This window comes from Eucyclogobius newberryi, unplaced genomic scaffold, assembly GCF_026437365.1.
Source record: "Eucyclogobius newberryi isolate DKJ021-1_F unplaced genomic scaffold, fEucNew1.0.hap1 SCAF_2, whole genome shotgun sequence".
NCBI lineage: Eukaryota > Metazoa > Chordata > Actinopteri > Gobiiformes > Gobiidae > Eucyclogobius > Eucyclogobius newberryi.
This window is the reverse complement of record NW_027315834.1, coordinates 36,775,878-36,802,406: the sequence shown is the minus strand read 5'-3', so window position 1 is coordinate 36,802,406 and position 26,529 is coordinate 36,775,878. Positions and strand designations below refer to the sequence as shown.

General features: G+C 42.5%; 1 protein-coding gene across 1 annotated transcript in view; it reads left to right on the top strand.

Moving 5' to 3' along the window:
- Positions 1-26,529, top strand: part of LOC140368254 (ephrin type-A receptor 5) — a 120,556-nt gene that overhangs the window by 26,209 nt on the left and 67,818 nt on the right. The window lies entirely within an intron of this gene.

Here is a 26,529-nt window from a genome sequence, read left to right as displayed (position 1 = left end):
ACACCTTAAAGAGTTCATCTTCACACCTTATAATTTACATCTAAATGCAGTTAATTAGCAGTGAATGGTACGTTTTCCTGACCACAGTTGCCGTGTAAACAGGGCCATAGTTTTTTTTTTTTACCATAAACTTTATTTTTGTACAGTTTATTCAGTATTTGGAGTCCTTGGAGCTCCTTTAAATCTTTTCCACTGTGTGACAAGGGTTGACAATCTCTGTATTAGACACTATATTACTCCTCTTGTCCCCAAAATCATCATCCACCCTCAGATCTCCCGCAGCCGTCTTCACTGTTATTACATGGTTTTAATCAGCGACACAGCAGTGTGGTTAGACACCGAGCATGAAGCCTGAGCAGTCTGTACCCATCACCAGGACATCCTCTGCAGGGACATCATTAGCAGATGTGTGTCGGAGGGCCAGTGACCTGCCTCCAGTCACTGCCATCATCACTGCGCCATCACCCACGCTGCTTCACTGAGAGAGTCGGAGCTGACAGGGCACAAGGAGCTGACAACTTACTCTGGACTTTACTTTACTGTATTGTCTTCCGTCATGGAGAATGGAAATGTCAGCTTTGTGACACTTGGTCTATGGCAGATTCTGTAGAGTGGATATGGCGTACACTGCTAAAATGGCTTATGTTAAAACGGCTTGCTTTGACTTGATCCACCAACTGGTTTCGATGTATTTAAGTCACTACTAAGAAAACACACTTGTTAGGCCCGAGCCCCAGCAGGGCGGAGGGCCTATTGCTCCCGCAACGCTGCCGAAGGCAGCGTTGCAACTGTCTGACCAAACATGCGGGCGCAGCCCGCATGTTTGGTGCCCCGTCGCCCCTGGCAAGTACAGTGAACTAGCCCATGCCGAAGGCATGGATCATGCATACTTACTCCTGCTATGACAGAAATAGTCAACAATTAGTGAATGGGTGTAGCCCATTCACTAATTGTTGACAACAGCAGCGCGAAGCGCTGCATTCCTCCAAAAACCCTCCTGGCATCGTCCCGTACGCGAGAATCCATGCCGCAGGCATGGGCCATGCTTGTATCTGCTCAAATCAATGGAAGTCTATGGGGAGTGGGCGGGGCATCCCGACGGAATAGGGAGTGACGAGCGCGTAAGCGCTCGTAATGATGATTCCACCCCATGGCGGCATGGGGAAGGCTTAGAGCTTTCAAACGATGTATAATTTGTTGTTATAGTGGAAACGGCTATATTGTTTTTGCTAAAAATATTATTATTAGGCCCGAGCCCCAGCAGGGCGGAGGGCCTATTGCAGCGTTGCAACTGTCTTACCAAACATGCCCCTGGCAAGTACAGTGAACTAGCCCATGCCGAAGGCATGGATCATGCATACTTACTCCTGCTATGACAGAAATAGTCAACAATTAGTGAATGGGCGTAGCCCATTCACTAATTGTTGACAACAGAAGCGCGAAGCGCTGCATTCCTTCAAAAACCCTCCTGGCATCGTCCCGTATGCGAGAATCCATGCCGAAGGCATGGGCCATGCTTGTATCTGCTCAAATCAATGGAAGTCTATGGGGAGTGGGCGGGGCATCCCGACGGAATAGGGAGTGACGAGCGCGTAAGCGCTCGTAATGATGATTCCACCCCATGGCGGCATCGGGAAGGCTTAGAGCTTTCAAACGATGTATAATTTGTTGTTATAGTGGAAACGGCTATATTGTTTTTGCTAAAAATATTATTATTATTTTTAGGCCCGAGCCCCAGCAGGGCGGAGGGCCTATTGCTCCCGCAACGCTGCCGAAGGCAGCGTTGCAACTGTTCGACCAAACATGCGGGCGCAGCCCGCATGTTTGGTACCCCGTCGCCCCTGGCAAGTACAGTGAACTAGCCCATGCCGAAGGCATGGATCATGCATACTTACTCCTGCTATGACAGAAATAGTCAACAATTAGTGAATGGGCGTAGCCCATTCACTAATTGTTGACAACAGCAGCGCGAAGCGCTGCATTCCTCCAAAAACCCTCCTGACATCGTCCCGTACGCGAGAATCCATGCCGCAGGCATGGGCCATGCTTGTATCTGCTCAAATCAATGGAAGTCTATGGGGAGTGGGCGGGGCATCCCGACGGAATAGGGAGTGACGAGCGCGTAAGCGCTCGTAATGATGATTCCACCCCATGGCGGCATGGGGAAGGCTTAGAGCTTTCAAACGATGTATAATTTGTTGTTATAGTGGAAACGGCTATATTGTTTTTGCTAAAAATATTATTATTAGGCCCGAGCCCCAGCAGGGCGGAGGGCCTATTGCAGCGTTGCAACTGTCTTACCAAACATGCCCCTGGCAAGTACAGTGAACTAGCCCATGCCGAAGGCATGGATCATGCATACTTACTCCTGCTATGACAGAAATAGTCAACAATTAGTGAATGGGCGTAGCCCATTCACTAATTGCCCCTGGCAAGTACAGTGAACTAGCCCATGCCGAAGGCATGGATCATGCATACTTACTCCTGCTATGACAGAAATAGTCAACAATTAGTGAATGGGCGTAGCCCATTCACTAATTGTTGACAACAGCAGCGCGAAGCGCTGCATTCCTCCAAAAACCCTCCTGACATCGTCCCGTACGCGAGAATCCATGCCGCAGGCATGGGCCATGCTTGTATCTGCTCAAATCAATGGAAGTCTATGGGGAGTGGGCGGGGCATCCCTACGGAATAGGGAGTGACGAGCGCGTAAGCGCTCGTAATGATGATTCCACCCCATGGCGGCATCGGGAAGGCTTAGAGCTTTCAAACGATGTATAATTTGTTGTTATAATGAAAACGGCTATATTGTTTTTGCTAAAAATATTATTATTAGGCCCGAGCGCCACAAGCTGGCGAGAGGCCTATTAATCTCGTAAGGCCGTGCGAAGCACGGCTCCGAAAGTGCGCACGTAGTGCGCACAAAATCGAGCGCGAAGCGCTCGCCCACTTCCAAACACTCACTAACGCACTCCTCCACTCATGCACGCCCCGTGCATACTAATTAGTTGTAGGAAAATGGAACATTACCGTTGTAAACGGGCGAAGCCCGTGCAAAAGTTCGCACTAAACGAGCACTTTACATTGGAATGACGACCGCGAAGCGGTCGTCATCCCCATATAAAGCACTCATTTGCGCTAAGTAGCTCACGAATACGTTCCCCATCTCTTGCATGTTCCGTGCATATAAGCATGTAAGGCAAAAATTGAACATTATTACTGTATAGAGGGCCAAAAACACAAAGTGGGCGGAGCCCACTCAAAATTATCGAAAGTACCCGTCAGTGACCAGGGACCCACACCATGAGGTAGGAAAGCGCGAGCGCTTTCCGAAAATGTATAGTTTATGATATTTGAAAAATGGGAAACATTGTTTTCGCATCGGAATATTATTCTTTCTTTCTTTCTTCTTCTTCTTCTTCTTCTCGGGACCAACCCCCCTATTTTTCACCCAGTGAACATTGACGAAAAGTCACAAAAATTTGCACGCCTCTAAAAATCGTGCCTCTCTACATTCTGGCTATTTCCCTTTTCTAAAATTAAAAAAATTGGCGCGTCAGCGCCCCCAAATGTACCAAAAATGCATTGAGAGATGGGAAATGACCCAAAAAAAATCTGATCGTAGAATCATGAAATTTGGCGCAGAGGTAGATGGTGACAAGAGAAGTAAAAAATATTATTACGGCAACGCCGTCCGCCCAACCAAATGTCGGCCATATTGCTTCAAAAATGGCTAAACCTGACTTTGGAGTTTTTCCAAACGTCGTACTTTTACGAACTCCTCCCAGGGCGTTGGCCCTAAAAAGCTGAAATTTGGTGAAAATGCTACTGAGGAGTGGGACATCAAAAGTTATCCAAATTACATTGATACCTCTCACGGTCTCTGTGCGGCGAAGCCGCAAACTGTAGCTAGAATTTCAGAAATCTCCCATATTTAAAATTTCTGCCGTTTGCGCAGATAAAGTCCGAATTGCGTCAAATTAGAATCAGTTGTTAAACTCTTTGCCCTAAACCTACTTGAAGTGAAATAAATTCATTTGGCGCCACAGCGCCCCCTACAGATTTTATATGGAGGTTAAATGTTTAGTTTTGCGAAATTATATGAAATTTGACACACAACTCAATTTTAGCATCCCCATCAAAAAAGTCAATGACTCATGTCATAATTGTTATGGCGTTGCCGTAACGATGACCGAAACCTTTCATGTTATTCCAATGGGGAAATCGCCAGAACATGTTTACACTTTAGACTTTCACAAACTCCTCCCAGGGCGTCAGCCCTATTAACCTGAAATTTGGTGAGACTCATCTTCAAGACCATCAAAAGTTATCCACATTTTCATTCAAAGAGTCACGGTGTCTGTGCGGCAAAGCCGCACATTTTGCCAAGAATTCAAAATAAAATTGCTTTTTGATGGTAAAACAAAGGGGAGAAGATGTGACAGCGTCACAGATTCAGCAGTAGGCGTAATAAAAGGACAATTGGGGCGCGTTAGCGCCCCCTCCTCTTGCGGCGTGGCGGCGGTGTGGCGGCGGCGTGGCGGCGGCGTGGCGAGGGCCGATCATTGCCGCTTGCGGCTATATTTATTTTTCTTGTTCTTCATCGCTTTGATCTCTAATTTGACCCCCTGAACATGCTCAAAAACTCACCAAACTTTGCCCAAAATTCAGAATCGGCGAAAAATTTTATTTTTTCTGGGCCATTTTTTTTTTCGTTAAAAAATGGCGCGACAGCGCCACCGACAAAAGTCAAAATACATTGCGCCTATGGGAGACGCCCCGAGGTCAACTTTGGCGTAAAGCTACGAAATTCGGGACACGCATTCCTCTCGTGAGGACGAACAAAAAAAATCATTGTGGCCACGCCCCCAGACTTACCCTATGGCCGCCATCTTCCTTTGAAAATGAAAATACGCTGTGTTAGTCATTTTGTTCACGTCAAACTTTGACGAACTCCTCCTAGGGCGTTTTGCCCACCGACTTCAAAATCGGCGGACGTCCTCTGGACAAGTGGGGCATCTAAAGTTATCCAAATTTTAAGGATAACTTTTACGGTCTCTGTGCGACGGAGCCGCAAACGTTTCCCAGAATTCTGACTATTTGGCCTTCAGAGTGGCCTATAAACAATAGAGTTTTTCCAAATGACATGACATTTTGCACTAAATTCTAATTTGCCATCCTGATCATACAAGTATGAGAGCCAAAGTCATATTTTGTACGGCGTAACCGTAGCGTTGACAGAAACATCCCATGTTATCCTTATGGGAAAATCGTAGAATCGCTCAAATCACCACATTTTTACACTTCACACTTTAACAAACTCCTCCTAGGGCGATTGTCCGATCAAGCTCATATTTGGGGAAAATCATCTACACAAGCGGGCCATCAAAAGGTATCCATATTTTGATTCTAAGTGCTACAGTCTCTGTGTGGCGGACCCGCAAATATATGTCAGAAATGGGAAAACAGTGAAATCTCTAAAATGACCACATTTTCACGCTTCACACTTTCACCAACTCCTCCTAGGCCGATTGCCCGATCAAGCTCATATTTGGTGAAATCATCTACACAAACGGGGCATCAAAAGTTATCAATATTTTGATTTTAAGTGCTACGGTCTCTGTGCCGTGGAGCTGCAAATATACTGTCACAAATGGGAAAAACGCCAAATCCTTGAAATGTTCACATTTACGCTTCACACTTTAACAAACTCCTCCTAGTGCGTTTGGCTCACCAATCTCAAAATCGGTGTACCTCCTCTAGACAAGTGGGGCATCTAAAGTTATTCAAATTTTATGGATAACATTTACGGTCTCTGTGCAGCTGAGCCGCAAACTTTTCGCAGAATTTGGACTATTTGGCCTTCAGAGTGGCCTATAAACAAGAGTTTTTCCAAATGACATGACATTTTGCACACAATTCTCATTTGCCATCCCCAAAATAAAAGTATGGGAGCCGAAGTCATATTTGGTAAAGCGTAGCCGTAGCGATGACAGAAACATCCCATGTTATCCCTATGGGGAAACCGCAAAATCTCTCAAATGACCACATTTTTACACTTCACACTTTAATAAACTCCTCCTAGGGCGATTACCCGATCAAGTTCATATTTGGAGAATATCATCTACACAAGCGGGGCATCAAAAGTTATCCATATTTTGATTCTAAGTGCTACGGTCTCTGTGCGGTAGAGCCGCAAATATATGTCACAAATGGGAAAAACGCCAAATCCTTGAAATGTTCACATTTACGCTTCACACTTTAATGAACTCCTCTGTGGGCAATAGCTCGATCAAGTTCATATTTGGGGAAAATAATCTACACAAGCGGAGCATCAAAAGTTATCCATATTTTTATTCCAAGTGTCACGGTCTCTGTGCGCTGGAGCTGCACATTTGACCAACATTTGTGTTCATTTGCACTGGTTAAGCACAGGATTGTACATGTCCAATGTGTCGCTGTCTTAGTTCTTAGACAATTACGTTAGCGCCAACTCTGTAAAATGCAGAGAGCAGAGTCGGAAGGCCGGCGGCCCGCGAGGGCCGTTGGATGCCGCTTGCGGCTTTAATTAGGCCCGAGCGCCACAAGCTGGCGAGAGGCCTATTAATCTCGTAAGGCCGTGCGAAGCACGGCTGCGAAAGTGCGCACGTAGTGCGCACGAAATCGAGCGCGAAGCGCTCGCCCACTTCCAAACACTCACTAACGCACTCCTTCACTCATGCACGCCCCGTGCATACTAATTAGTAGTAGGAAAATGGAACATTACCGTTGTAAACGGGGGAAGCCCGTGCAAAAGTGCGCACTAAACGAGCACTTTACATTGAGATGACGACCGCATATAAAGCACTCATTTGCATGTTCCGTGCATGTTCCGTGCATATAAGCATGTAATGCAAAAATGAACATTATTACTGTATAGAGGGCCAAAAACACAAAGTGGGCGGAGCCCACCCAAAATTAACGAAAGTACCCGTCAGTGACCAGGGACCCACACCATGAGGTAGGAAAGCGCGAGCGCTTTCCGAAAATGTATAGTTTATGATATTTGGAAAATGGGAAACATTGTTTTCGTATCGGAATATTATTCTTTCTTTCTTTCTTCTTCTCGGGACCAACCCCCCTATTTTTCACCCAGTGAACATTGACGAAAAGTCACAAAAATTTGCACACCTCTAAAAATCATGCCTCTCTACATTCTGGCTATTTCCCTTTTCTAAAATAAAAAAAATTGGCGCGTCAGCGCCCCCAAATATACCAAAAATGCATTGAGAGATGGGAAATGACCCAAAAAAAATCTGATCGTAGAATCATGAAATTTGGCGCAGAGGTAGATGGTGACAAGAGAAGTAAAAAATATTATTACGGCAACGCCGTCCGCCCAACCAAATGTCGACCATATTGCTTCAAAAATGGCTAAACATGACTTCGGAGTTTTTCCAAACGTCGTACTTTTACGAACTCCTCCCAGGGCGTTGGCCCTAAAAAGCTGAAATTTGGTGAAAATGCTACTGAGGAGTGGGACATCAAAAGTTATCCAAATTACATTGATACCTGTCACGGTCTCTGTGCGGCGAAGCCGCAAACTGTAGCAAGAATTTCAGAAATCTCCCAAATTTAACATTTCTGCCGTTTGCGCAGATAAAGTCCGAATTGCGTCAAATTAGAATCAGTTGTTAAACTCTTTGCCCTAAACTAACTTGAAGTGAAATAAATTAATTTGGAGCCACAGCGCCCCCTACAGATTTTATATGGAGGTTAAATGTTTAGTTTTGCCAAATTATATGAAATTTGACACACAACTCAATTTTAGAATCCCCATCAAAAAAGTCAATGAGACCCATGTCATAATTGTTATGGCTTTGCCGTAACGATGACCGAAACCTTCCATGTTATTCCAATGGGGAAATCGCCAGAACATGTTTACACTTTAGACTTTCACAAACTCCTCTTAGGGCGTCAGCCCTATTAACCTGAAATTTGGTGAGACTCATCTTCAGGGGTGGACCATCAAAAGTTATCCACATTTTTATTCTAAGAGTCACGGTGTCTGTGCGGCAAAGCCGCACATTTTGCCAAGAATTCAAAATAAAATTGCTTTTTGATGGTAAAACAAAGGGGAGAAGATGTGACAGCGTCACAGATTCAGCAGTAGGCGTAATAAAAGGACAATTGGGGCGCGTTAGCGCCCCCTCCTCTTGCGGCGTGGCGGCGGCGTAGCGAGGGCCGATCATTGCCGCTTGCGGCTATATTTAGGCCCGAGCCCCAGCAGGGGGAGGGCCTATTGCTCCCGCAACGCTGCCGAAGGCAGCCGTCGCCCCTGGCAAGTACAGTGAACTAGCCCATGCCGAAGGCATGGATCATGCATACTTACTCCTGCTATGACAGAAATAGTCAACAATTAGTGAATGGGCGTAGCCCATTCACTAATTGTTGACAACAGCAGCGCGAAGCGCTGCATTCCTCCAAAAACCCTCCTGGCATCGTCCCGTACGCGAGAATCCATGCCGCAGGCATGGGCCATGCTTGTATCTGCTCAAATCAATGGAAGTCTATGGGGAGTGGGCGGGGCATCCCGACGGAATAGGGAGTGACGAGCGCGTAAGCGCTCGTAATGATGATTCCACCCCATGGCGGCATCGGGAAGGCTTAGAGCTTTCAAACGATGTATAATTTGTTGTTATAGTGGAAACGGCTATATTGTTTTTGCTAAAAATATTATTATTTTTATTTTTATTATTTTTCTTGTTCTTCTGCTTTTTGAGCTCTAATTTGACCCCCTGAACATGCTCAAAAACTCACCAAACTTTGCCCAAAATTCAGAATCGGCGAAAAATTAGATTTTTTCAGGGCCATTTTTTTTTTCGTCAAAAAATGGCGCGACAGCGCCACCGACAAAAGTCAAAATACATTGCGCCTATGGGAGACGCCCCGAGGTCAACTTTGTCGTAAAGCTACGAAATTCGGGACACGCATTCCTCTCGTGAGGACAAAAAAAATAAATCATTGTGACCACGCCCCCAGACTTACCCTATGGCCGCCATCTTCCTTTGAAAATGAAACTTTGACGAACTCCTCCTAGGGCGTTTTGCCCACCAACTTCAAAATCGGCGGACGTCCTCTGGACAAGTGGGGCATCTAAAGTTATCCAATTTTTGGAGATACCCTTTACGGTCTGTGTGCGGCGCAGCCGCAAAGTTGGACAACTTATTTTGGAATATTGCAGGTCTAAAAATTGCTCCCATTTGATCAAAACCAGTCCGATTATGACCAAATTTGAATCAGTTGTTCAACTTTCTAGTTTGGACCAGTTTATGATGACAAAATTTAAATGGGCGCGATAGCGCCCCCTACAGAGTGACCTTTAAATTAACATTGAAGGTCAAAAATTAGTTTTACCAAAATTGTCTAAACTTTACCCAAAATTCTATTTTGCCGTCCCGATCACAAAAGCCAATCACAAAAATGCCTAAATTTTTACGCCGTAGTCGTAGCGATGACAGAAACCTCCCATGTTATCCCTATGGGAAAACCACAAAATCTCTCAAATTAACACATTTTTATGTTTTACACTTTAACAAAGTCCTCCAAGTGCGTTTTGCCCACCAACCTCAAAATCGGTGTACGTCCTCTAGACAAGTGGTGTATCTAAAGTTATCCAAATTTTAAGGATAACTTTTACGGTCTTTGTGCGACGGAGCCGCAAACGTTTCCCAGAATTCTGACTATTTGGCCTTCAGAGTGGCCTATAAACAATAGAGTTTTTCCAAATGACATGATATTTTGAACAAAATTCTAATTTGCCATCCTGATCATACAAGTATGAGAGCCAAAGTCATATTTTGTACGGCGTAACCGTAGCGTTGACAGAAACATCCCATGTTATCCTTATGGGAAAATCGTAGAATCGCTCAAATCACCACATTTTTACGCTTCACACTTTAACACACTCCTCCTAGGGCGATTGTCCGATCAAGTTCATATTTGGAGAATATCATCTACACAAGCGGGGCATCAAAACTTACCCATATTTTGATTCTAAGTGCTACGGTCTCTGTGTGGCGGACCCGCAAATATATGTCAGAAATGGGAAAACAGCGAAATCTCTAAAATCACCACATTTTTACGCTTCACACTTTAACGAACTCCTCCTAGGCCGATTGCCCGATCAAGCTCATATTTGGGGAAAATCCTCTACACAAACGGGGCATCAAAAATTATCCATATTTTGATTTTAAGTGGTACGGTCTCTGTGCCGTGGAGCTGCAAATATACTGTCACAAATGGGAAAAACGCCAAATCCTTGAAATGTTCACATTTACGCTTCACACTTTAACAAACTCCTCCGTGGGCAATAGCTCGATCAAGCTTTACTTTGGGAAAAATCATCTACACAAGCGGCATCAAAAGTTATCCATATTTTTATTCCAAGTGCTACGGTCTCTGTGCGGCGGCGCAGCAAATTTGACTGACACTTGTGTTCATTTGCACTGGATTGGCCATGTCCAATGTGTCGCCGTCTGTCAAGTTCTTTTTTTATTCAACACACAATAAGGGCGCCATCTTTATCAAGTCAAAAGCGCAGAGTCGGAAGGCCGGCGGCCCGCGAGGGCCGTTGGATGCCGCTTGCGGCTTTAATTTTTATTATTTTTCTTGTTCTTCTGCTTTTTGAGCTCTAATTTGACCCCCTGAACATGCTCAAAAACTCACCAAACTTTGCCCAAAATTCAGAATCGGCGAAAAATTGGATTTTTTCTGGGCCATTTTTTTTTTCGTTAAAAAATGGCGCGACAGCGCCACCGACAAAAGTCAAAATACATTGCGCCTATGGGAGACGCCCCGAGGTCAACTTTGTTGTAGAGCTACGAAATTCGGGACACGCATTCCTCTCTTGAGGACAAAAAAAAAATATTACTGTGGCCACGCCCCCGGACTTACCCTATGGCTGCCATCTTCCTTTGAAAATGAAAATACGCTGTGTTAGCCATTTTGTTCACGTCAAACTTTGACGAACTCCTCCTAGGGCGTTTTGCCCACCGACTTCAAAATCGGCGTACGTCCTCTGGACAAGTGGGGCATCTAAAGTTATCCAATTTTTTGAGATACCTTTTACGGTCTGTGTGCAGCGCAGCCGCAAAGTTGGACAACTTATTTTGGAATATTGCAGATCTAAAAATTGCTCCCATTTGATCAAAACCAGTCCGATTAGGACCAAATTTGAATCAGTTGTTAAACTTTCTAGTTTGGACCAGTTTAGGCTGACAAAATTGAAATGGCCGCGATAGCGCCCCCTACAGAGTGACCTTTAAATTAACATTGAAGGTCAAAAATTAGTTTTACCAAAATTGTCTAAACTTTACCCAAAATTCTATTTTGCCGTCCCAATCACAAAAGCCAATCACAAAAATGCCTAAATTTTTACGGCAGGGTCGTAGCGATGACAGAAACCTCCCATGTTATCCCTATGGGAAAACCGCAAAATCTCTCAAATATCCACATTTTTATGTTTTACACTTTAACGAACTCCTCCTAGTGCGTTTTGCCCACCAACCTCAAAATCGGTGTACGTCCTCTAGACAAGTGGGGCATCTAAAGTTATCCAAATTTTAAGGATAGCTTTTACGGTCTCTGTGCGACGGAGCCGCAAACGTTTCCCAGAATTCTGACTATTTGGCCTTCAGAGTGGCCTATAAACAATAGAGTTTTTCCAAATGACATGATATTTTGCACAAAATTCTAATTTGCCATCCTGATCATACAAGTATGAGAGCCAGAGTCATATTTTGTACGGCGTAACCGTAGCGATGACAGAAACATCCCATATTATCCTTATGGGAAAATCGCTCAAATCACCACATTTTTACGCTTCACACTTTAACAAACTCCTCCTAGGGCGATTGGCCGATCAAACTCATATTTGGGGAAAATCATCTACACAAGCGGGGCATCAAAAGGTATCCATATTTTGATTCTAAGTGCTACGGTCTCTGTGTGGCGGACCCGCAAATATATGTCAGAAATGGGAAAACAGCGAAATCTCTAAAATGACCACATTTTTACGCTTCACACTTTAACGAACTCCTCCCAGGGCGATAGCTCGATCAAGTTCATATTTGGGGAAATCATCTACACAAACGGGGCATCAAAAGTTATCCATATTTTGATTTTAAGTGCTACACGGCACAGAGACCTCTGTGCCGTGGAGCTGCAAATACACTGTCACAAATGGGAAAAACGCCAAATCCTTGAAATGTTCACATTTACGCTTCACACTTTAACAAAGTCCTCCTAGTGCGTTTGGCCCACCGATCTCAAAATCGGTGTACCTCCTCTAGACAAGTGGGGCATCTAAAGTTATTCAAATTTTATGGATAACATTTACGGTCTCTGTGCAGCTGAGCCGCAAACTTTTCGCAGAATTTGGACTATTTGGCCTTCAGAGTGGCCTATAAACAAGAGTTTTTCCAAATGACATGACATTTTGCACACAATTCTCATTTGCCATCCCCAAATTAAAAGTATGGGAGCCAAAGTCATATTTGGTAAAGCGTAGCCGTAGCGCTGACAGAAACATCCCATGTTATCCCTATGGGGAAACCGCAAAATCTCTAAAATGACCACATTTTTACATTTCACACTTTAACAAACTCCTCCTAGGGCGATTATCCGATCAAGTTCATATTTGGGGAGAATCATCTACACAAGCGGGGCATCAAAAGTTATCCATATTTTGATTTTAAATACTACGGTCTCTGTGCGGTAGAGCCGCAAATATATGTCACAAATGGGAAAAACGCCAAATCCTTGAAATGTTCACATTTATGCTTCACACTTTAATGAACTCCTCTGTGGGCAATAGCTCGATCAAGCTCATATTTGGGGAAAATCATCTACACAAGCGGAGCATCAAAAGTTATCCATATTTTTATTCCAAGTGCTACGGTCTCTGTGCGGCGGCGCAGCAAATTTGACTGACAGTTGTGTTCATTTGCACTGGATTGGCCATGTCCAATGTGTCGCCGTCTGTCAAGTTCTTTTTTTATTCAACACACAATAAGGGCGCCATCTTTATCAAGTCGAAAGCGCAGAGTCGGAAGGCCGGCGGCCCGCGAGGGCCGTTGGATGCCGCTTGCGGCTATATTTAGGCCCGAGCCCCAGCAGGGCGGAGGGCCTATTGCTCCTGCAACGCTGCCGAAGGCAGCGTTGCAACTGTCTTACCAAACATGCGGGCGCAGCCCGCATGTTTGGTGCCCCGTCGCCCCTGGCAAGTACAGTGAACTAGCCCATGCCGAAGGCATGGATCATGCATACTTACTCCTGCTATGACAGAAATAGTCAACAATTAGTGAATGGGCGTAGCCCATTCACTAATTGTTGACAACAGCAGCGCGAAGCGCTGCATTCCTCCAAAAACCCTCCTGGCATCGTCCCGTACGCGAGAATCCATGCCGCAGGCACGGGCCATGCTTGTATCTGCTCAAATCAATGGAAGTCTATGGGGAGTGGGCGGGGCATCTCGACGGAATAGGGACTGACGAGCGCGTAAGCGCTCGTAATGATGATTCCACCCCATGGCGGCATCGGGAAGGCTTAGAGCTTTCAAACGATGTATCATTTGTTGTTATAGTAAAAACGGCTATATTGTTTTTGCTAAAAATATTATTATTATTATTATTATTATTATTTTTCTTGTTCTTCTTCAGCGCTTTGATCTCTAATTTGACCCCCTGAACATGCTCAAAAACTCACCAAACTTTGCCCAAAATTCAGAATCGGCGAAAAATTTTATTTTTTCTGGGCCATTTTTTTTTTCGTTAAAAAATGGCGCGACAGCGCCACCGACAAAAGTCAAAATACAATGCGCCTATGGGAGACGCCCCGAGGTCAACTTTGGCGTAAAGCTACGAAATTCGGGACACGCATTCCTCTCGTGAGGATAAACAAAAAAAATCATTGTGGCCACGCCCCCAAACTTACCCTATGGCCGCCATCTTCCTTTGAAAATGAAAACAAGCTGAGTTAGCCATTTTGTTTACGTCAAACTTTGACGAACTCCTCCTAGGGCGTTTTGCCCACCGACTTCAAAATCGGCGTACGTCCTCTGGACAAGTGGGGCATCTAAAGTTATTCAATTTTTTGATATACCTTTTACGGTCTGTGTGCGGCGCAGCCGCAAAGTTGGACAACTTATTTTGGAATATTGCAGGTCTAAAAATTGCTCCCATTTGATCAAAACCAGTCCGATTAGGACCAAATTTGAATCAGTTGTTAAACTTTCTAGTTTGGACCAGTTTATGATGACAAAATTGAAATGGCAGTGATAGCGCCCCCTACAGAGTGACCTTTAAATTAACATTGAAGGTCAAAAATTAGTTTTACCAAAATTGTCTAAACTTTACCCAAAATTCTATTTTGCCGTCCCGATCACAAAAGCCAATCACAAAAATGCCTAATTTTTTACGCCGTAGTCGTAGCGATGACAGAAACCTCCCATGTTATCCCTATGGGAAAACCACAAAATCTCTCAAATTACCACATTTTTATGTTTTACACTTTAACGAAGTCCTCCTAGTGCGTTTTGCCCACCAACCTCAAAATCGGTGTACGTCCTCTAGACAAGTGGTGTATCTAAAGTTATCCAAATTTTAAGGATAACTTTTACGGTCTTTGTGCGACGGAGCCGCAAACGTTTCCCAGAATTCTGACTATTTGGCCTTCAGAGTGGCCTATAAACAATAGAGTTTTTCCAAATGACATGATATTTTGAACAAAATTCTAATTTGCCATCCTGATCATAAAAGTATGAGAGCCAAAGTCATATTTTGTACGGCGTAACCGTAGCGATGACAGAAACATCCCATGTTATCCTTATGGGAAAATCGTAGAATCGCTCAAATCACCACATTTTTACGCTTCACACTTTAACGAACTCCTCCTAGGGCGATTGTCCGATCAAGCTCATATTTGGGGGAAATCATCTACACAAGCGGGCCATCCAAAGGTATCCATATTTTGATTCTAAGTGCTACGGTCTCTGTGTGGCGGACCCGCAAATATATGTCAGAAATGGGAAAACAGCGAAATCTCTAAAATGACCACATTTTCACGCTTCACACTTTAACAAACTCCTCCTAGGCCGATTGCCCGATCAAGCTCATATTTGGGGAAATCATCTACACAAATGGGGCATCAAAAGTTATCCATATTTTGATTTTAAGTGGTACGGTCTCTGTGCCGTGGAGCTGCAAATATACTGTCACAAATGGGAAAAACGCCAAATCCTTGAAATGTTCACATTTACGCTTCACACTTTAATGAAGTCCTCTGTGGGCAATAGCTCGATCAAGCTCATATTTGGGAAAAATAATCTACACAAGCGGAGCATCAAAAGTTATCCATATTTTTATTCCAAGTGTCACGGTCTCTGTGCGCTGGAGCTGCACATTTGACCGACATTTGTGTTCATTTGCACTGGTTAAGCACAGCATTGTACATGTCCAATGTGTCGCTGTCTTAGTTCTTAGACAATTGCGTTAGCGCCATCTCTGTAAAATGCAGAGAGCAGAGTCGTAAGGCCGGCGGCCCGCGAGGGCCGTTGGATGCCGCTTGCGGCTTTAATTATTATTATTTTTCTTGTTCTTCTTCAGCGCTTTGAACTCTAATTTGACCCCCTGAACATGCTCAAAAACTCACCAAACTTTGCCCAAAATTCAGAATCGGCGAAAAATTTTGTTTTTTCTGGGCCATTTTTTTTTTCGGTAAAAAATGGCGCGCCACCGACAAAAGTCAAAATACATTGCGCCTATGGGAGACGCCCCGAGGTCAACTTTGTCGTAAAGCTACGAAATTCGGGACACGCATTCCTCTCGTGAGGACAAAAAAAAAAAATCACTGTGGCCACGCCCCCAGACTTACCCTATGGCCGCCATCTTCCTTTGAAAATGAAAACACGCTGTGTTAGCCATTTTGTTCACGTCAAACTTTGACGAACTCCTCCTAGGGCGTTTTGCCCACCGACTTCAAAATCGGCGGACGTCCTCTGGACAAGTGGGGCATCTAAAGTTATCCAATTTTTTGAGATACCTTTTACGGTCTGTGTGCGGCGCAGCCGTAAAGTTGGACAACTTATTTTGGAATATTGCAGATCTAAAAATTGCTCCCATTTGATCAAAACGAGTCCGATTAGGACCAAATTTAAATCAGTTGTTAAACTTTCTAGTTTGGACCAGTTTATGATGACAAAATTCAAATGGGCGCGATAGCGCCCCCTACAGAGTGACCTTTAAATTAACATTGAAGGTCAAAAATTAGTTTTACCAAAATGTTCTAAACTTTACCCAAAATTCTATTTTGGCGTCCCGATCAAAAAAGCCAATCAGACAAATGCCTTATTTTTTACGGCGTAGTCGTAGCGATGACAGAAACCTCCCATGTTATCCCTATGGGAAAACCGCAACATCGCTCAAATCACCACATTTTTACGCTTCACACTTTAACAAACTCCTCCTAGGGCGATTGTCCGATCAAACTCATATTTGGGGAAAATCATCTACACAAGCGGGGCATCAAAAGTTATCCATATTTTGATTCTAAGTGCTATGGTCTCTGTGTGGCGGACCCGCAAATATATGTCACAAATGGGAAAAACGCCAAATCCTTGAAATGTTCACATTTATGCTTCACACTTTAATGAACTCCTCTGTGGGCAATAGCTCGATCAAGCTCATAAGATAAGATAAGATATTCCTTTATTGTCCCACATGGGGAAATTTCATTGGTGCAACGCAGGTAGATACAGAGGTAGATACAGAAGAACAGATCACTTATAGGAAGTCTGAAAAACACTTCAGTAGAAGATCTCCTATAAATAAATAAAAACTCCCATAGACAAATAAATAAATAAATACCATTTCATGTGATCCCGACAGTAATTGCACATGAATATGTGTCTCGACGGCACATAGATTGCACATGAATGTCACAGTAATTGCACATGAATTCCAACAGCAATTGCACATACGACAGAATTGCACATCAGTATTAGGTTAGGTCAGTATTGCGACGGGATAACGTGACGATCTCCGGGTAAGACGACAGTTCTCCGCAGTTTCATGAGTTCCTCCTTTGTGTAAACGCGGTACGGCGCCGGCCGGGGGGCGGGGCCGGAGCCGGGGGGCGGGGCCGGAGCCGGAGGACTCAGAGCCAAGGCACATAGCAACGACACGACGAAAACACTCAATCCAGCCGAATAAAGTCAAAACAAGTTAATTTAAAGCGATTCCAGTGCGTGTCCCGATCGTTCGTGAAGTTCCTCTTTCATATAAACGTGTATATAAACGTGTACCGACGACACGCCGTACTTTAGCGCGGCCGGAGGGCGCGGGGGGGGGGGGGGGCTGGTGGGCTCGCTCGGAGCTAGCTCACGTCACAACAACACAACGAACGCAACGAAAAACGCTCAAATCCAGCCGAAAAAAGTCAAAAACAGTTGAATTAAAAAACTATTCCAGCGCGTGTCCCTATCGTACAGAAAAATAGAAAAAATATACTAACTATATTTACAAAATATAGGAGATAAAGCACAATAAGTGTGAGAAAGAAGAGAGAGCGTTTACACCGGGCTGCCAGCTGTACCAGCGCCTTATGACGTATGAAAAGTCCAAGTGTCACGGTCTCTGTGCGCTGGAGCTGCACATTTGACCGACATTTGTGTTCATTTGCACTGGTTAAGCACAGCTTTGTACATGTCCAATGTGTCGCTGTCTTAGTTCTTAGACAATTGCGTTAGCGCCAACTCTGTAAAATGCAGAGAGCAGAGTCGGAAGGCCGGCGGCCCGCGAGGGCCGTTGGATGCCGCTTGCGGCTTTAATTTAATTTGTTTTTTGTCACAGTTTGAGTAGTTGACATCATTCGACATTATTGCCTATTCTGTATTTACATTGTTTTATTTTACCGTTTAATCCCGTGGTGCAGTTTCAGTTATAGTATTGGGGCAGTTCAGCATTTATGTTTGTTTGTTTGTTTGTTTGTTTGATTTGACCAGAAAATTGGTGTTAGTTGGGACTGATTATTTGTAGAGAGAGTAAAACCCCCCCTTTTTTATATATGTTCAGCGTCTTTGGGTCACTGAAAAGCGCTATATAAATAAAAGTTATTATTATTATTATTAAGGCAATTCAAAGTGCTTCACACAGCAGGAAAAATGCAATCAAATCACAAAGAAATTACAGAAACAGAAATACAATAAAATTAACTAAAAAAAAACAAAAAAAAAAAACACCAAATCCAAATGTATCGGACCACATTGGCAGGCATTCCACATTAACACAGTTTCCAGCTTAAACACAACAGAATGCATAATGTCACTGTGTCCTTGAGCCGACGCACGCTTCGACGCTTCGACGCACAGCGAAAAAAGCACCCTGCATTACATTCTGTGGGCACGGTCCTCTGCGACTGCTGTAAAGTTTGAGGAAAGGGATGAGATGCTGCAGCGGAGTCAGAGAATGCACCGGCTCCTCTCCTGCTTCTCTCAGTGAACTCATTAATAACCTGCTTAAACCGCCGCTTTTTCCTCCCCTCACGCAGCATCGCGCTCGGGCTGTCACTTTTGTCAGTAATCTGCAGAGTAAACTCACATTTCTATTTCTCCCAAACGTTGTGTCAGAGTCCTTTTGAGCCGTGATTCTGGTGTGCGTCGTCCTTGACCCACCTTTTCGTTGTGTATGTCGCGAGTGAGCCGCGGTTAAGGCGTTGGAGCAGATTGGCAACCGCATTTCAATCAGTGTCATGTTAGTTTCTGTAATAGAATACATGCAAAAGAGACAAATTTAATGTCACGCTGCAGAAAATTCCAGGCAAAGCAATTACATAACCATGAAGACAAGTAGGTAGCAGACCAACACAAGAAAAGTATAGCAGACCTTTAATCAGAGCCTAATCTTCGTTGCACCTTCAAAAAGTGAAATGTTCTTCCTGGTTGTTGTCTGCCCTGGTGACATCTTTCAAACCATTGTTGACAACGACCAGGAAGAACATTTCACTCGGTTGCTTCCTGTCCGCCTTAGCAACACTCACTAAATACCTTCTGTAGCAGGGAAAAGGGCAAATGCCATTCTGCACTAAATTTGTAGTGCACTCCCAGGGCAGTATGTGTCGTGCTAAAGCGTTTGTATCTGTTGGACCCAAGGAGCAAATTCAACAAAAAAACACTGCTTAGAATTAGCTTGAACAACATGATCTTACCCAAGGCGTTCAGAGCGTACCTTTGTCCCAGTATTGACAAAAGGCTGCTATTACACCAGTGACACGGTAATAAAACTTGACCAGGTCACACTGTCTCACAAAGGGGTGACTAATGGTCTATTTATATGCAAAACAGCTACAAATGAAAGCGTATTTAAGGCTAGACACTACTGCACAAAAGCATCTTTTTTGTACATTATTACACATCTCATCATTACACTGTCTGATATATACAACAAATTATAAAACAAACTATAATTTATTTATTATCAATGTGATCAAGCCAACTGGTACAACATAGTAAATACATAGATAAATAAATAAATATAAAGAGAAAGGAACGAAAACATATGTAGTGTCTCTGCTTAAATCCGACACGTTTCAAACCTCAGAAAAACACGGATTTGATTGAATGCACGCCAGCAATTAAAATCGCAGGAAGATGGTTTTTCCCTTTGCAAATGCAGATGAGCCTTCTTAACTGACAACGCTTTGAAACAGTGTACACAGGGCTTCCTCTCTCCGCTTTGGAACCATATGTGCTCTCTGCAAACACTTCCTCATGTGGAGTGTTCAAAATGTGCTTCCGAGCAGCAGAAAAAAGGAGGTCTGGTGCCGCATTACGCATTCAGTGTCTCTACTTTAGTGTTGCTCGCCATTCCCATTTGAAAGTGTGCCATTAAAACATCTGACTAGGAGGATTTAATAACCTTCTTCGCTGCTGCTGAAGTTTAGTTCAATTACAAGCGCAGTCTCGGTCTCTGCCATTTGCCAGTGTGGAACGCATACAAGTAAATGGGTTTTTGTCCCAAGATAGGAGTATACACGTACAGCGTATTTACCGTGGTTATGGATGTGTGCTGTTTATGCAAGGTTGATAATTATGTTAAGGGAGAAGGAGATGAAAACCGTCTACAGCTATTTGTAACATTACGAGTTAAGCAAATGCTCTAGATAGGGATGTCAAGTTGTTGTTCGGGGCACAATATAATCGTACGAGCTAAAAAATAATACTCTGGACATTTTTAGAAGCAAAATGTTGTCTTTTTAATTGAATGTACTGTACAGAAATGTAAAGAGCTTCATGCATCTGGTTGTTTTTGTCACATTATTTTGTCATTCAGAAAATTCTATTTCATAAAGCTGTTGACAAACTTGAAGAATCCTATCAGTATTGTATTGTTTTGTCATGATCTCAGTAATAGTGAAAAATCATTCAATCGTGGTGTGACTGTAAAATGTTATACCCCGACTCCTGACCAACACTCAAAATATGACATGCCGACCCTATTTAATATGTCATATGTAAATGTTTTTAAATTTCAATATTTTATTTTAGATTAACACATTTTAATAATAAAATGTAATTATTTTCTTTGGATGAACATATGATAATTGCATAATTATTGTATTTGTTTATTTATTTAATTTAATTTATGCATGTAATTGATTGGCTTAAAATGTGGAGGACTCCTATTCTATACCCCTCAGATATTAATACAATTCAAATCTACATTCAAGGTCAAGATGAAGGTTTTGAGACATCATAGTCACAATGTCACAATTTGAAATGGTATAAAAATGTATAAAATCTCTATGATCCTTAGATAATTTCTGTTGGAATACATGCTATAACATACTGCTCTTCTAGTCTGGTTGGGTCTGACAAAGTTGGTGCAGTTTGCAAACTGCTAGAGCATGATTTAACCCAGTCTTTGTGAATGTAGGACAGTTTTTTTTCTGGACGGCTCTTTCTTCTTTGTCTTTGAGCTTCCCTCACATTTGTACATCACTGCGCCTCCTCAATCGTTTCTACTGCTTTGTCTGCCGTCCCCAGTCTTCCCTCGTTTCTCCCATTTTCCATCCGCTTTTTTTTGTGTACCACTTTCTATTCCCTTTACTGTCATTCCCTTTTTAACAGTTAGAACAAGCCAGAATTGAGTGTTTAGTGCACACTTGAGCTGAGACGTCCAACGGTGTGACTGTGGGAGGCACATTTATTCCTGGTCATTTCATTGTGACCCACTTTAGTGCAAGAGACGTTTTTTGAATTGATTTTGTTATGACATGTTTTGTGTGGTTTGCTGTTGTTTTATTACAACATTCGTTAAAGCCAAAGCCATTGTGTGTCAATTGTTGATTTTCTATTAGTCAAATGAACATAAAAGATTTTAAACTTTGAAATCATGCAACATCCTCACCACCACCTTGTTTTGGTACTTGTTCACCAACATTGGAAGGAATTGAAGGATTTGTATATTAAATGACACTCAGTCTGTTGAGAATTCTTGGTTTTGACAAAAAAGGCCCTCTGCAGGTTAAGAAAATGTTTCATATATAGTCAGATCTATTAATTTGTCAGCATGGTGGCAGAGTGGTTAGCATTCTGGCCTCACATTAAGAAGGTCAGGTTCGACTCCCGGGCCAGACAGGACCTTTCTGTGGGGAGTTTGCATATTTATCCTGGTGTCTGAGTGGGTCCAGCAATATTGAAGGATGGATCAAATGCAGAGGACACATTTATGTCTTTATTTTGTATTTATAACTAGCTTATCCATGGTTTAGTTATTTTTTTTGACACAATGATAAGCCATTTTGGCCTGATATAGTTTAGTTTGGATCTGGTTGTACTTGGTGTGAAACGTTTGCTGAACCACTGCTCAGCATTTAATTATAAAATGTTTCTAAAAAAAAATGTCAGAATTGAAAACTGCAACTTATATATATATTTTTTTCCATTAAATCTAAATTTAGATTGGCAGTAGCTCAGTAGATAATTTCACCATTAACTCACAGGTTGATGAATCAATCTCTGTATCCATCATTGCAAACTGCCATTGTGTCCTTCAACCAGTCACTGTAAGCCAATTGTCTGTATAAAAAGTAGTCAGAAAGTCAAAATGTACAGAATGGAAGCCACTTTTGTGAGGCTACATTAGGACACATAAACCTACAGAGTCATATTTTCACCCTTTTATATGTTTGACTGCAAACTTAAAATAATTGTCGTCAGCTTGCCACAACGTTAGCTTCAATACTCCAGAGTAAAGAGAGTGCAGGGAGGCGCAGAATTCAGAGAAGAATGGATAAATGGATAGATTAGAGGAAAGAGGAGTGATGGAGCAAGTACAGAAGACTAAAGACAAATTGAACGGTTGACGCGGCAGTTGTGAGGGAAGGAGACAGGGAGATGGATGTGTGTTGTTCCAGGGCAGTGATAGCGATCGGAGGAGATGTGAGAGCGGCCTGTGGGCAGATGGATGGAGAGCTGTACATGGGAGTGGGGAGGAGGGGATTAGCGGCAGATGTGACCCCAAAATGAATGGTTTCACAAAATAAATCGACTGGAACATTAGCGTTAGACCTGAGTTGAATGGGGGATTGACAAAGCGGGGGAGCTGGTAATTTGTGTTTGTTTTAGTGTACAATAGAATAGAATAGTGTTTAACCATTTTATTTTTGAATAATTGCATCGAGAGGGGGTGGTGCCGCTTGGCAAATACAATCCCGCAGGAGTCGCACGTTTATTCTGCTTAGGCCAGAGAACTGGAAGAGTGTTGGCACAGAAAAGAAATGTGGTTTGATGGGGGGGAAAAAAGTTTGAGAAATCACCATGATAGTTGCTCCCCACACTCTATAACAGAGGTATTCAATTAAAAGTCAGTTATTACATTTTGTTCAAATAGAAGGTCCGAACCGAAGTCCAGCTTGTGTCGACATTTTCATCTGGTTTCAACAATACTTGGGTTCCAATGCAGGAAATGAACTGGGTGCATAACTATCTCTTTTACCATAAATAAAGTAGTCCCAGGCAAATAAATTCAAGGCCTTTATTTCAGATTAAAGAAAACAGAAACCTCAGAATAAAAACTAATTGTTCTCTTAAATAACTTATAAAAACTAAAATGTGCAAACAGAGCATTGACTTAACATTCTCTCATCTTTGTTCTTAAAATAAAGAGGTCCCAGCCCCAAACAATGAAGGCCTACGTTTCCAGAAAAAAAGTCCACATCTTCAGAAAACAAATGGCTTTTTAGGGGGAGAAATGCAAACAGTCTTTTCTCTGAACTTTTCTCTTTGAATTATTTTTCTTTTACTTTTCTCATAGGGTCCTGGACCTTTAATGGACCTTTAATGAGGAAAATGTGGCTGACCTGCCAGTCATTTAAATCTTGGTTGGAATGAAGTTAGTGCCATTCTCAGTCACACATCTAGGTGTTCTTTGTTGAGCCTAGAACGGTACGTCGATCCAAACATAGTCAAGGTGTTAGACCAGGGAACACACTCTCAGAAACAGTCTGTAACCAGAAAGTAGCAGGTCAGTTGTCTCAAAATGCTCTTAATGCAGTATTTCCCTCAGATCAATGAGCTCAAGCTGTAGAGATCCTGCATGTGCCACTTGAATGTCTGAGTCGCTTCATTCGAAAATCCTCTGACTTCTCTGATGAGGAAAGGATTCTGAATTAACAGGAGGAGCTGCTGCCCAAAACTTCATTAATGATATTGTACGCTTTACAATAATCAAAATGGTGAAGGTATATGTGGCAGTTCAGTGCAGCAACCGGGAAGATAAACGGAGAGAAGTTCTATCGGAAACCGAGAAACCCGGAAAGAAGAGCGCGGTGGACATACATAAATATATGTAAGTCTATCTGTTCTGCGCACGCTGTAGAATTAACATCAGTTTTATTAAGGCGTAGACCCTTTGTTGATCTGAAGTTTTACCGTTAACGTGCTCCTCTCATGGGGACGAGCCCACCAGGCTGCAGGTGAGCAGTAGGTGCGTTTTATGATTGATATGTGGCAGGACTAATCGGCCGTCCACGCCACGAGGAAACAAGACTCAGATTTGGTGCAAAATGCACCAAATCTGAGTCTTGGTATATGGTAAGAGTCTATAAAGTAAGAGTCTATAAGTTAAGGGTCTATAAGGTAAGAGTCTATAAAGTAAGAGTCTATAAGTTAAGGGTCTATAAGGTAAGAGTCTATAAGGTAAGAGTCTATAAGTTAAGGGTCTATAAGGTAAGAGTCTATAAGGTAAGAGTCTATAAGTTAAGGGTCTATAAGGTAAGAGTCTATAAGGTAAGAATCTATAAGTTAAGGGTCTATAAGTTAAGGGTCTATAAGGTAAGAGTCTATAAGGTAAGAATCTATAAGTTAAGGGTCTATAAGGTAAGAGTCTATAAGGTAAGAGTCTATAAGTTAAGGGTCTATAAGTTAAGGGTCTATAAGGTAAGAGTCTATAAGGTAAGAGTCTATAAGTTAAGGGTCTATAAGGTAAGAGTCTATAAGGTAAGAGTCTATAAAGTAAGTCTATAAGTTAAGGGTCTATAAGGTAAGAGTCTATAAGTTAAGGGTCTATAAGGTAAGAGTCTATAAGGTAAGAGTCTATAAGGTAAGAGTCTATAAGTTAAGGGTCTATAAGGTAAGAGTCTATAAGTTAAGGGTCTATAAGGTAAGAGTCTATAAAGTAAGTCTATAAGTTAAGGGTCTATAAGGTAAGAGTCTATAAGTTAAGGGTCTATAAGGTAAGAGTCTATAAGTTAAGGGTCTATAAGGTAAGAGTCTATAAGTTAAGGGTCTATAAGGTAAGAGTCTATAAGGTAAGAGTCTATAAGGTAAGAGTCTATAAAGTAAGAGTCTATAAGGTAAGAGTCTGACGTAGCATTGAAAGAGTTAAGCCAGATCAAAGAAGTTTTCCACATTAATATATCACTATTTGCTGAGCTTGACTGTTGTAAAAAAAAAAAGAAAATCTGACTAGAAACCCATTTGAGAGAAGACTGATATATGAACTGATAAACATGTTCTGAAATGCATATTTCAAGGTTAAGTTCACAGTTAAGGCACTCATTATTGTCCGCGTAGGGAAATGTGTCCTATTCATTTGACCCATCCTTCAACAAAGAGCCTCTCCTGAGGAGCAGTGGGCTCCACAGTGCAGTGCCTGGGGCTGGGCTTGTTCAGAACAGCCTGTTTGTAAAGGCTAAACTACATTTTCTATACAAATACATGATTTTTTGTTTTTTTACAGAGAAAATTCTATTATGTTAATAATTTGTGATACTGTGCACAGTTAATCAAGCGTTTGTATTTATTTTTTTCTGAACTTTACTGTAAGGAAATGTGTCCTCAGAATTGAACCAATTCTTCATCAGTGGGCAACCTCTTGTTTCATGCTTATTTTAGTTTTACCCAGAGGAATTCAGACATCAATCATATCAATCATATCCAAACCCACTTTCTGTCCCCATCTTTCTTTGCAAATGCTCATTCAATTGTCTGCCAAGAATAAATGTGCAACTTCTGTTTCCATGGAAATGTGTCCGGATTAATACACTTCCATTTATTAACTGCATCCACATAGTACACGTTCTTCAGCGGCTGCCCAAATACTGCAGTGATGTAATGCCCGCTTAAGTGATGTGGGTCACAGGCTTACTTCTGCAGGAGGAAAAGGCTGAGCACATGGTTAAAAGCATAAATAGTGTAAATAATGGATGCAGTGGTGGCTGGGATGGGTACCGCCGCGAATATAACGACCACTGCATATGAGCTGAGTGCACTGTAGTGACAAAAGCATGAGAATCTTAGAATGAGGACTCTACATTGTTCTTCAGTGAGCAAATAGGTTTCAATTCACCACACAATAAAAAGGGAATTGGCTAACTGGGATGAAGTGTTGATGGAATTGTAGGTAAATGGGACGTTGAAATGATGGGCTAAATGCCATGTGAGGGAGATTGAATAATGGGGGATAATGGGGGCGGATGAGAGCGGCTCGAGCGCTTTGAAGTAGAGTTCGTCGGGCTGCGATGAATGCACATGACTCAAGAAAGGACTTGGGGAGATGGGCTGTAGAGGGGTGAATGGAAAAAAGGGATGAGCTGAGAACATAAAGTCATAAACCTATACAATCCTAGCTGTTGATGTACATGAACATGAAAAACATGGCATAATTAAAAGCACTCAGAAGACCACTGTAAGTAAGCACTTTTGTTTTGTGACATTCTTTAGATTGCTATGCACATTACAGCCATTATAACTATTGTGGCTCTAATGAGGCTCTACTGGTAGTAACACAGAGGATTGCTATGCTGGCCCTGTATTTAAGTACCGTATGTGCCATAAATGTCAGTAAAGTGTCCAACAACCTACAATATACAGTTTTAATCAATATGAAAAATGGTTGGCTTTTTACTGCTAATTATCTCACTTATGAGACTGTAAAATTACTATTTACATATTTGGGTAAAGATGTCTCAAAGGAATATCTATAATTTAGA